The sequence below is a fragment of the Heterocephalus glaber genome, unplaced genomic scaffold (genome assembly GCF_053883595.1).
Source record: "Heterocephalus glaber isolate CG9 unplaced genomic scaffold, H.glaber_assembly_v1.0 deba00001497, whole genome shotgun sequence".
Lineage (NCBI taxonomy): Eukaryota > Metazoa > Chordata > Mammalia > Rodentia > Bathyergidae > Heterocephalus > Heterocephalus glaber.
This window is the reverse complement of record NW_028258320.1, coordinates 3,541,212-3,554,809: the sequence shown is the minus strand read 5'-3', so window position 1 is coordinate 3,554,809 and position 13,598 is coordinate 3,541,212.

Here is a 13,598-nt window from a genome sequence, read left to right as displayed (position 1 = left end):
AGGACCTGTTACCTCACTGAGGTGCTGAAGTGTCAGTCGGCTCTCCTTTACTAGTTGGGGCGGGGCTGGGGTTCCCCCCCTCCCCGTCAGGCACACTGATCCTGCCCCTTAGGAAGAGAGAGCTCTGGGAAGCTTCGTGGTCTTTGTGATGTGGGTAACTTCACCAAAGCCTCTCCTTGCAGTTGAAGCTCTGCTTTTTCTAAAATCTGGTGGTTCCTGATCAGTAACTGTGGAGTTGAGGGAAATGGTAGCCCCTGCCTACACCTCTAACCCAACCCTGGGCTTAACTCAGAGCTCTGTTAAGAGTTTCCATGTCACTGGCCTATCTAGTAATAAAGAAGCACTTTGAGTCTAATTCTGCTTTAAATTTTTTGTTTTATAAACGTGTCCTCGAAGGTAGAATGGACCTACATTGTTGCTTAACCAATATCCTTTTCTCCTTCTTACTATTGCTATTTTGGAAAGAGCACTTTCCTTTTGAAAAATTTTTAGCTCCTACCAAGCAGTTTGAGTGGGAGATTGTCAATCACAGAATATAGGGCAGGTACCTGATTCAAGATGGACCAATCAGAGCAGCAGTAATGATTGGCCCTCGGTGATCACCTGCTTATTTTCTGCAAGTGCTTGTTGTTCAGCTGGTCATTGGCTCAAAAGTGCCTTTTTTCAGGTACTAAAGCTTGTAAGAGATAAACAAAGCAGCCAGAACCCATGAGGGAGTCTTCCATTGGAAACAAAATGCCCAAAGCAACAGAAATTTGGAAGAACCTTCCCGAAAGTTCATATAATCCCTGCTAATCCAGTATTCCTTAGATGTGCCCACAGCCTTCCTGAAGCCAGAAACATTTCCTTTTTGTCTAGGTGTGATGGGATTTCTGTCACAAGCAGGTGAGTCCTGACTGATTTAGACAGGGATTAGGGAGAAAGTGTGGGCATTTGAGTCCCAGCCATCATACTACCTTCAGCCTCAATCCTTAACAGTATGGATTAGATAAAGTAATAACACACAGTCAACAGTGATCAAATCTCCTTAATGGTTCAGCGGATCCTGTTAATTTCAGGGCTTTTGGAACATTAAAGCACCGTGGCAGAATTCATAGAGCATCAAGTGACGTGGGAACTGGGGAAAGCAAGGAGATTCTGCAGCATGAGGAATATCTACCTCACGGCCCAAGATGTGGAGTCAGAACTTGATCTCATAGGTTATGGGGACCCACAGTCTACCATCCTAAGACCCCTGACCCCTCTATTGAGGCAGAAGAACTCATCTGCCGCAGGCTGGTATTTCTTGTCTTGGGGTAGAGGAGCAAGCAATCCCTTATTTAAAATGACCTCAAGAGTTCCAGAAGCAGAATCTAAGCTCACTGCACGTCCTTAAAGGCATGAGGCTAGAGAGAATGGAGCAATGGAGTCAATGGCAACCTTGGATCCAGTTTACCCTTCCTCCCTGGTCCCTGGCCTTCTCATATCTGAAATGACATTTCCACTCAGCCCAGGGAAAGGCTCTTGAGCAACCTTTGCTGACTCATGTACTAACCAACACCGCCATCTAGTGGGAACCTTTGGAAACCACCTCACGGGCTGACCCCCAGGTTCTGTACCTCATTGACCTGGGGCAGAGATACCCATCCTCTGCCTACCCTCTTAAATTCAGGCTCTTTGCCCCTACTCTGCCCACTGTGTGTACATGAACACAAATCCCTACATAGGAACAGGGCTCTACAACCTGTGGGCTGTGCTTACTAACCAGGCTCTGTGTTCCTCAGCGAAAACACTGCTTGCCACCATGCTTCCTAGAGTCCATCCATCCACTTGGTATAAAGTAGGATGGCAGTGTTGTCCAAAAATAGCATTTTTTCTGGATCTCACTGCCTATTTTAAGTGGGCTTTCACCTCTTCACATTCCTACCCAGTAATTTTAGGAATTGTCAATGTTAACTATCATCTCTGGTCGTCCTGGTGACTGTAGTGTCTACTGTAATTTTTAAACTACGTTTTAGTTCACTGGGCTGATGTATCCTCTTGCAGTTCGGTGATGGTTCCTCTCTACCCAGACTTAATGAGCTACTAAAGCCCATGTGAAATGTTGGGGGCACTGTCACCGGATGGCCTCTAATGTCTGAGCAACTGGTGCCATTTTCAAGGGAATTGGATATTCCAAAGTTGCTGTTAAAAGGGCACCATCTGCCAGCAGTCATCGTTGATGGCCCTCCTACACACCCAGTGTCCCATGAGGGCATAAAACTGAGGTTTCTTCCTCTACAGTCCAAAGCCTGGCAAAGAATTCATATCAGAGAAAATCACCTATAATTTCATGTATGCTCATTTATGTCTCTACCTCAATTTCTATTCACTTCTCAAACCTCAGGTCAGAAGCGCAATGACTCCATTAGCAACTCTGGGCATAGTTCCACCAAGGCCAGTAGGGATTCTTTTCTGAGCACTTCAGTGTGAATCATGGCCAGGCCTGACACCCAGTGGGGGGAGGGCTAGAGAGCTCTGCAGTACTGGTCTGTTTCTCAGCTTGAGAGAAGGACATATAGTGCAGGATCCTCGGAGCTGAACCCCTGGCATGATTCCATGTGAGTGTAGAGGGCCAGGAAACACCTGACCCACCGTCATCTTGTTGCATATTACGTTTCTCCTAGAATCCAATGAAAGGAGGAAAATCAGAGGGGAAAGAAGATCAAGGAGGATATCATCACACCAGCGTTAACCTAAGTAGAACATGTCCACATTGTCAGGTCACTGATGGCCTCCTGACATGATGTCCTGCTTTCCTTCATGTAACATGGAATTGAAATTATTCAAATGAATTGGCTGACTTGGTCTCCAATCGGTTCTGCCAGCAGTGAGATAGATGAAGAGGTGTTTTTATTTTTTGTCTATTGTTGGTCATGCCTTTTGCAAGGTTGCTGCTGTCGGCATAAATCCAAAGGATGATGATGATTCTCTCCCATTGGCTGATGGCTCCACCCTGCTTTTTTGAGAATCTGGCCTGTCTGCTCCACCTATCTCCTGGGAATGGACAGGAAGGGGTGGGGCTTTCAAGGCTTCTGCAGGGATAGAGTTTAACTGGCCCCGGAAAAAGGCAAATGGCTCAGTTCTGCAGAGCAGAGACCTGGCGTTCAGCTCTCCTCCTGCATCATCGTCCCTGTGTCAAACATTATTCAGTTCTGTTTAGCGAGGTCTTGGTGCATTCCTATTGCATTCCAGGGCCTGTGCTGCAGTCAAGAAGTCTACAGTTTATCAGAATGCCATGGTTATGGGGGAAGACATAAAAGGTGAATCTAGATACAATAGGCAGGACCATGGAAGGAGGGAGGGAGAAAGCTATTCAGCCCATGAAAAGAAACAGCAGACATTCAGAAAGGACAAGATCAAAAATAGAAACTGGTATGACTATATGTATATATATACACACACGTATATACATATATACATATGTATACATATATATGTGTGTGTGTGTGTGTATATATATGAACTAAAGGTCAGAAACAACCCAATTCAAAAATGTGCAAAGGTCTTGAATAGACATTTTTCCAAAGAACATTACCAGTAAATACATGAAAAGATAATATTCGAATTATAATCAGTGAGATAACTACTTCACACCCATTAGGATGACTACTATAAAGTAGAAAATATTAGGAAGAAAGTGGAGAAATTAAATTCCTTGTGTATTGTTGGTGGAAATTGAAAATGTTGTAGCGGCTGTGGAAAATAGTACAGGAGTTCCTGAATACTATGGAGGTTGTCATGTGAGCTGGCACTTCCACTGCTTGGTTAAAAATGCAAAGTTTTGTAAACAGGATCTCAGAGAGAGGTCTGCACAATCACATTCACAGCAGGAGCATTCACCCCAGACAAAACATGGGAGCAGTGAGCTAGCCACTGACAGAGGACTGCAAAGGCAAAATGTGGCATTTATACACCACGGAATGCTGTCCGACCTCAGAGGCAGATCTGACATGTGCTACAACCTGGGAAACCTGAGGACATTGAGCTGAGTGAACTAAGTCAGACATAAAAGTAGGTGATTGCACTTATATGAATAAGTGGTCAAAATCAGACAGAATAGAATGGTTGTTCCCAGAGGTGGAAAGGGGAAAATTTTTTTAATTTGTGCATCAAAGGATACTATCAGAGAAAATGGGCAGAAAATATTTGCATTAGATGGGGCATTGGCGAGCACGGTGTAGAGCTTTCAGTCTTACAAGATGAAAAGAATTCTTCCAATAGACAGCACTGAGGGTTGCACAATAATAGGAATGTGCTTGATAATTCTAGAGCTGTACATGTATGACATAATTTTCTGCACACATTATACTTCATTCAATAATAGTTTTAAAACAATGTGAATATGCTTAATACTAAACTATACACTTAAAATGGTTAAGATGGTGTATTCTGCTATGCATTTGGGCCACAATAAAAATACAAATTGAAAAAGAAATACCCAAATACAGAAGAGAAAATGTTCAGAAGCTCCTGCTGGAACATCCAAGCAAATGCCGCTGCAGGCTCACTCCTTTGCTCTGTCGCAGCCTGCTCTGCTGTACGTGAATGGTCAACAACAAAACCACACAGTACTGAAATGGGCAAAGAACAGATGAGAGTGACGCCAGAGACACATGAAACACCATGGACATTCTAGACCAGGGGCCAATGTTACCCATGTGCCTGTGTTTCACCATGAAGATTTCAACATGCAAACTCGGAGGCCATCACCTTTGAGGTTTTGTAAATTATGTTCTCTTACTTTCCTCTTATCCACTGATCAGAATGGCTTGCTGCCACCTCTTTCCCATCTGGTCAAACCTATCATTGTCACACCTGTATGTCCATTATCCCCACAAACTGGGCTGGGTCATGAGTTGTGGTGTTCAGCTGTACTTACCCCTTCCAGGAAGGGCTCAAACCTAGGTGAATGTGTGCCTGTGCATGCTGGTGTAGTGGGGCTGCCAGTGTGCAGGAGTGCCATATAATCAGGGACATGACTGGAGCTAAATCCTGAGGAGGGATTTAGGGTCTGGCATGTCAGGAAAACAATGGGCAGACCAGCCTGGCAGGGACTAGGGTTCCAAAGATGCTAGGAGGGACTATTATGGAGGTCAATGGTCAGCACATTTGTGGTCAGGCTCAAGGCCATGCCCTGTGCTCTCAAGTCCTCCAAATGTCAGCTGCCTGTCCCCATCAGACCATGCATTGTAAGTACCTGTCCAGTGATCTTGGTTCTGTGGCAACACAATGCTCAGAAGGGGGTGGCATAGACAGTGTGCTTGGAGAAGAGTGAGCTGCCCGGGTCAGAGTTGTGGAGCAGATGGGATGATGGTTAACAGGGGTGATGTTTGGCAGAGATGCCTTGGTGTAGTGGGATTCAGGAGACCCAGGACCAAAAAGTGCAGGAAGAAGCAGCCCTGTAAGACCTGCCTCTCACAGGAAGGGGATGCTCGGGTCCACCTTCTTGGTGAACAAGTGAAGGGACCTGAGTTGCCAGAGTTCCAAGATTAGAACCTGGGTTTTCACAGCTCACGATCCAGTGATCCTTTTTACTCCTGTGAGCAGCAGCTGAAATGATGGGAGTGCTAAACTTGGGAGACCCAAGCTGAGCCCCAAGAACCATTCTCGCCATTCCTAATGACATATGCGAATCAAGCCTGGCCCATGTAAACTACTAGCTCTGCCTTTGGTACCCCAATAAACAGGGAGCAGCTGTCATATTTCCTCCATGTCAGATCTCTTTCGAGTGGCTCCTTTCTGCTTCATTCCTTCTCCCAAAACAGGGAGGTTGTGCTACTCCAAAGCTCAGGCTCCTGGGGCCATGGAAGGGGTAGGTATGGTGGCTTTCATGTAGAGTGGATTTTCCTCACTGCATAATTACACATTCTCACCACTGGAAATCTAGAGAATAAAGATAATTTTGGCTGAAGCAAACTGACCATAACCACATTCCTAAACACACAGCCTCATCAGATGAGAATGTAAAGTCTCACACCTGGCTTGGGACCCCCTTTCTGTGGTTTTCTTAAGGTTCTTCCCATTACAGGTCTATAACCTCAAAAAAATAAATGAATAAACACAATGCCCAACTCTTTCTCCAAATACGTACCCTTCAGGAGTTTAAAATGGAGGTAGAGCTTTTCCTAGAAATCTCAGGATAGAAGGAAGAAACAGTGGGACAAAGGGAAGGAATTGAAGAAATAATAGCTAAGAGTGTCTTCATACTTAAATAACCCACCCAGTAGTAAGGAGAAAATGTCTAAATGATACACACTTAGAGATATACTAGTGACATTCCTGTATCGTAAGGATAAAGACATTTCAAAAGCTTTCAGAGATGAAAAAGTTTTTCTACAAAGGAACAAGAATCACAAAGACATGAGATCTTATCCACAGTTCTGGAGGCTAAATGGCAAGGGGGCAGTGCCCTTGGAGAGACATGGCCCGGGCAGCATTCTGCATGCAAGCTATCAAATCAAATTGAAAAAATGTGCAAGCCCAGGTCCCATGAGATGCATTCTAAGTGCAATTATATGCACGAGAGATTTATAAGGGAAAAACACAAGAGATGGGATCCAGGGGTGATTGGGCAAACTGTCACCATGATGCTGATTCCACTGTATAAGAGACAGGGAAGGTGGGAGTGCTGAGTACTGAAACTACAGTGCAATTTTTAGAGAGTTAAAACAAGCTTGTGGGGAGATCTCCTGCCCAAGTGGAGTCCCTGTTTCCCAGCTCAGCCATCAGCTGGGGCAGTACGTCAGTCTGTGTGAAGACACAGGTGGGAGGAGAAGCTGCAGGTCAGTTATACTCCCTGCAGCACCTGGCACAAACCCCTTCAAGTGGTAGACAAGCTTTCCACTTCTGTCCACTAAAGATTGAACCACAGTACCTGGCATTCTGCTATAAATAAAAGCTAATTAATCAGAAGCTCTTAAGCAAATTGATTAGGTTTTTATTTTTTAGAATCTATTGAAAATGTACAGAAGCAATGTTAATGGACAGAACCAAAGTGTTGTCCCCCTTTTGACTTGGTGTATGATTCTTTTCACTTTGCCAAGGATTACAAGGAGATGGAATACTCATCTTTCCAAACAGGTATGCCTAAACATGAGCAAACAAGAATACATTTGTTTACAGTGCCATATAGGTAATACTGGAACTAGAGGCAGAAATTTTGTCATTCTTTCAAAAGCGTGGCTAGGAAGGGAGATTTTAATGTTTTATACTATTCATGTTTATCCTATACATATGATTAATTTTTATTGTTTTTAGATTGTATGTTCAAAAACTGCTCGAGATTTTTTTAAACTAGTTTTTTTAAAGTGTGGGTAGATCCTTTGGTTACTCAAACATGAAACAAAAACCTATACCTCATAAAGAAACTGAAGTCACTGTTAACCTGAATGCAGACATTTCTGGTAGAGCCTAGCAAAAGTGTTCTATGTAATAGCACAAACGGGACCAAACTTCAGCAAGCCACGTCCTTGGTGCCAGTGGAGAGATGTTTACAAATTAGTTTATCTGCCTCTGAGTTCTTTGGTCTTGGAGATTTTGGTTTTGATTTCCTGGAGGTAGTTCTGGGACTACACCTAGGAGCATAAAAGATCGTCAGGTATATCTTTATCTTACACTGGTAGTAGAATTCTCAAAATAATTACAAGTCAATGTCAAAGCTCATGCCCAAGAATAATCCCCAAAATAGTTATTCTAAAAAAGAAAACCTTAAAGAGTGAAGTCTCTGAAACGTTGAGGATTTTTTCTAGGGGAGAGGCTATGACTAAACGTTGTGGTATGGATATTGCTGTCAGTTACCTGAGGGCAAGAAGAAAGGAGAGAGAGCCAAAGAGGAAAGACCCACTTTCCTTAGCTGCAGGCAGGGGGAACCCTGGGTTGGCCAAACCTGGAGGAGCCCCTTTGTGAATGAGCCTAGATTTCAGGTTTCTAGATGCAGTGATATCCAGTACCTAGCATCATGTTTGCCCTCTGTCTTGTAATCTTCCTTTATTCTTAAGACATTCCTCAAGGTGTACCACAGACTAGTCTTACCTGTAAGAAGTGAAGGAAAGGATCAGTGTCCAGGCTTGGCCAAAACTAGTATAATGAGAGAAGCAACAGCCAGAAGCAGCAATCTACAGGTAGCAAGAAGAGCCTGAAAGAACTCTAGGAGTGTATCATTGGGCCAGGCATTCTCTAAAATATCAAGAGCAGGTCACTTTGGTAGAATGGACTTCCTGTGGTTCATGGGAGTGGTTTCAAACCCTTTTCTATTGGGTATGAAAAGGAAGACTGGCTCCTCAAAAGTGGAGAAATCAGATATCGGGATTAAAATTATTGTTCTGCAAGTAGGCATTGATTTCTGTGTTTAAAAAGATACATTTCTTTAGATTTTCTTGGGCTTTCAATGAGAATATTACATATGCTATATACCCTATGTGGAATGCTTCACTTTTATCCTTCCAAACCTTTTAGTTTTCTTACCGCCCTGCTTAAGATTTTGAATGGCACCCACTGCGGTTATAAAATGTATTTATCTCCTTGTCTGTTGATATGTGGGTTTCTTTAGTTTCTTTTCTTTTTTTTTTTTTTGTAATCTCCCATAGTGGAAGGAACCCAAGGGCACTCTACCACTGAGCTACATCCCCACCCCTTTTATTTTCTATTGAGACAGGGTCTCACTAAGTGGCCCAGACTGGGCTCAAACTTGGGATCCTCCTGTCTCAGTCTCCCAAGTAGCTAGGATGATAGCTATGCAACAAGTCCGGCTACTTCATTCTTTTAACAGTTTACTTTAGTTATTCTAGTTAGTTTCTTTTTCAATATAAATTCTGAAAAATCTGACTTAAATCTTCATAGAAACTAGGTTAAACCGGAGGAGAAATGACGTCTTTACTACTGATATATTTTAATACATGAACACGGTGTACCTCACCATTAATTTATCTCACCAATGTTTAGTAGATTTCAGCGTACAAGTCCTGTACAAGGTTTGTTAAATGCTTAAGTATTTAATTTTTTAAGCAATCAAATAGTATTTTATTTAAAAATTTGATGTCTGTGTTCACTGACAATGTATATTTACCTTTTTTCCTGTGACATTGCTAAACTCTATTAGTTCTAGGAGTTTTACTTTTGGTTTGTTGGTTTGTTTTGTTTTCATGTCCTTGAGGCTTTCAATATAGATCATGTCATATGCAATCAGGAATAATTTTACCTCCTTATCTTGATGCCTGCTTTTTCTTGTTTTACTGCACTAACTGGAACTCCCAGCACTGGATTTAAATAGTGGTGAGAGAATATTTCTCCCTTGCTTTTAGTCTTAAGGGGAGAACTCTCAATCCTAAACCACCAAATGTAACTTTATAATGTGAAATATAATGCCATAGGATTTTTTTGTAGATACTGTTAATCATATTAACAGTTCATATTAATCTTTTAATGCTTATTCTGAGTTTTTACTTTCTGCCGTTTACAATAAATTATCTTAATTATTTCCTCTATATACATTTTAGTTACATTTCCAACAACATTATAATTAAATAATTTTAAAAGCTGGAGAGAAAATGTTTACTAATATATTTAATCTTTTCGTTATTCCTCATTTCATCCTGGTGATCCAAGATTTCTTGTTTGTCACTTTCCTGCTGTGTCTGCAACTTCTCCTAGCCATTCTTTTAGGATAGATTTGTTGGTGACAAATTCTTAGTTTTTCTTCATCTGAGAATGTCGTCATTTTCCCCCTTCCTTGGTGAAGAATATTTTTTCTGGATGTAGTATTCTTGTCTACCAGTTCTTTTCTTTCACACGTGCAAAGTACTGTGGCATTTCCTTCTGACTCTTGGGGCTTCTGATGAGAAATCACTATCATTTGAATTGCTTTGCCCCTATTGATGAGGTATCATTTTTCTCTTACTGCTTTCAAAATTTTTTCTCATTATCTTTCGAAGTTTGACTATAGTTTTCAGAAGTTTGAAAATGTATAATCTTTAGCCACAACTTAGTTTTCCCAGCTTCTTAAATTGATAGTTTTGTGTCTTTGGGGTGGGGGTGAAAGTCCTGGCACCCCATTGAGCCTCCTTTGATGTCACCACAGCAGGAAGCAGTGGAAGTTCAAGCTCCTGCATGTTCTCCACTCACCTTCTGAAAGGGTGGGAGTTTTAAAAAAAATGAAACAAAACAAAAAAACAGACCTGGTATCTAAGAATTGGCCTCCAAAGGCAGAAGGTGCTGAAAAAACAATAAACCCAAGATTTCACAAAATGTAATTTATTAGGACTTCCAGACAGAAATGTTTCTTGGGGGCAGGAAGACAGGAAGAGCCCTGTACCTCAAGGCAGAAGGGACCAGTTTATATGCTAGACTAAGATGATTCATAATCAACTGGAATATACCCAGCCTTTCTCAAAAAGTATTAACATGTCCAACATCAGTTAAGAAACACTCCAGGCATCAGGGGCCAGCACACTTGGCTAACTCAATGACTGTCCTGTAGGATTCAAGAAAGATGTGGGCCAGAGTCACTGGTGAACAAAATGGCAGTTATATGTCCAAGATGGCTGCAGTCATGTCAAGCTGGATCCTCAAGGGGTCCCAGCACTCAGGAGCCTGAGTTAGGAGGATCACGGAGTCTTCAAGGCCAGCCTGAACTACATAGCAAGACCCCATTTCAATAAAATAAATCACCAGTTCATTTAGAAAAGAAAATCTGAATAAACTTATTTTTAAGTTGATGTCAATAAGCTATGGTTTTCCATGACAGTATTTTAAGTTTTCAAATTTACCAGCATAAATCTGTTTATAGCTTTCCTTTTAGGGTTTCCTGATACATCTGCAGCTATTGCTCCCTTTGTATTCATATGTATCATTTGTTCCTCTCTCTTGTTCTTGCTCTTTTTTCCCCTACTTTATCTCTGGTGAAGGTTCACAGCAACTGTCTCTTCAAAAGACCACATTTTGACATTTTGGTGATACTCTGTGTATTTTTTATTCAATTAGTGAATTTATTGTTGCAAAATACTGGGTAATAAACCACCATAACTCAGTGTGTAAACAGCAAGAATTTCCTTTCTAAAAGTTGACTCAGCTGCACTGAGCTACTATACTGAAATCTGACTCCACTTTGGAGCTTGTGTTGGGTCTTTTCTTGGACCTGGGATATAATCTTTTGGTGATCAACAGGCAGGCAAAAGATTGAACTGCAAGACCATATAATAAGTCCTCCATTCCTAACATTCACCAGCATTCTACTGGTAAGGCAAGTCAAGCATGAAGCCCCTTTCCACTGGCACAGGGAATTACTCTACTCTGCCCAGTAATCCTGTAGTTATCTTTTCCCTGTGGGTCAAGGGTGTGAATGTATACAGCAATTCTATTGTAGAGAGTAAAAACCTGAGTTCAATAAGTCTGCTGTTCAGTTATGTGCTGATCTTATCTTTATTGTCCTCCATTTAATTACTTTGGACTCTTGTTATTTCTTTGGTGGATGATTAACTCATAAATTTTTAGACTTCTTTGAGCATATGAGGCTGTAAATTTCTCTAAAGGTACTGCTTTAGCTGCACCTCAGGAGTTTGGGTGTGTAGATTTTCATTAGCCTTCACTTGAAGGATTTCCTAATGTTCCCAGCAATATTGCCTCTCTCCCCAAAACTACTAAATAATGTTTTTAAATTTTCAAATGCACTTTCATATCATTTTGTTTTACTTTCTAACTCAATTGTATACTGGTCAGCTATAGTCTGTATGATATTCTTTCAGTATTTTGTAGGGAGTTGTGGTTCATATGTGGCTAATTGTCATCAAGACTTCATATGTGTTTGAGTAAAGTTTATATTTTAAAACTTGGGTATAAGGTTTAATGTTTATTATACCACAATTAACATCTTCCAAGCTATTGTTAATTTATTACTTGATCAAAGTTAAAGTTTCTAAATTGGTTTATATTTGCCATAGATGATGATCACATTCATTTGAGGAAATTGGTCATATATATCAGGTCTTGATCATTTTTTAATACCTTTACCTCTCTCTCCCTTCTCTCTCCCCTTTCCCCTGCTCCCATTCAAGAAATCTTGTCTCCTGCCATCTCTATTTTTTTTTTTACTCTATTTCTATTTTGGGTTTCTCATAAGAAAAATCATGTGATGATAACCTTCTGCATCTGACTTATTTCACTAAGCATTATGGTCTCAAGATCCATTCATTTTTGTACAAACAACTCAAATTCGTCCTTTATAGCTGAATAATACTGATCTCAGAAATTTTTTTTTAAATCTTCTGTTGAAAATGAGTTTTGCTTTGTATACTTTGCTTTGTATACTGAGACTGTTTCATGTATATAATATTTAGAAATGTCACATTTTCTGAATTGAAATTTTATTGTGAAGGAACCTTAAAAAATTTTCTAGATAGTTTGTCTCATTTTTAGATAGCTACACTAGCTTTGTCTGGTTAGTATTTGCTTAGAATTATCTTCTTTCTACTCTTTTATATGTGACCTTTTTGTCCCTTCATGTTTGAAGTGACCACTTATGAACAGCATGCATACAGCTAATCTTTTAAATATAATCCAATTAGACAATGTGATCTTTTAAATGATTTAGCCCCTTGATATTAATTGTGATTATTGAATATTTATATTTACTTCTAGAGACTCTTTGTGCCACCAAATTTCATCCATTATAAGACACATTCAAATATCTTTGAAATTAGAGCGCTTCTTATAATTCATGGTGTAATTAGCATCTCTCTAGCAGAAAAAATTTAGATGTTTTCTACAACCAGTGTCATCTTAGAGCCTATGAAATACAGTATTTACCCTTTTCTCAAGTTTCTTTCCTCCCCTTTATGCTTTCCCATCTTTATTGATTTGTCTAAGATTTTTTTACTTTTTTCTCTTGTTTGTATGTGGAAGTTACATTCTATCTATCATTTTAGAGAGTACTCTTAAAATGGTACCAAGCAGGCTCGAATTAAATTTTCAAGCTAATCAGTATTGTATTTGAAACTTTCTAAAAGCTACCCCTGAGATAAGAACTTCTAAGCATTTGGGAAGTGATATGGAGATGTATGCAGTGTGATCAAAATACACTGTGAATGTTTCAATTTTTTAAAATGATTAGAGGAAAAGACACATTGCCATTAATCCCCCCAAAATGTTCCCCTCTCCAAACACACTTAACCTCTTGTTTTTGCCACTCTAAAGCATTTCTGAAAGTCCTTTTTCATTCTTTAACGAGGTATGATCAAAAATATGATGAATACAGCTACCAGGTGCCATCCAGTGGAAAAGCAAGCTGATAAAAATATTAGTGTCTTTACTTGTTCACCTATCTGGCATCCCCTCAAATTAGAATGATCATGAAAGGTAAATATTTTGAAACCATTCAGGACATAAAAACAGCCAGAGCAGCACAACTAATGACATGAAAGAGGACTTCCAGAACTACTTTAGAAGATGGCAAGGACAATGGAAAAAGTGTATTCACAGCAAGAGGGGGAAGTATTTTGAGGGGGATTAATGGCCAGGTACAAGTTTGAATGTTTGGGTTCCTAGGATTGGATAGAGAAGAATGAAATAGATTTGTATAACATGAT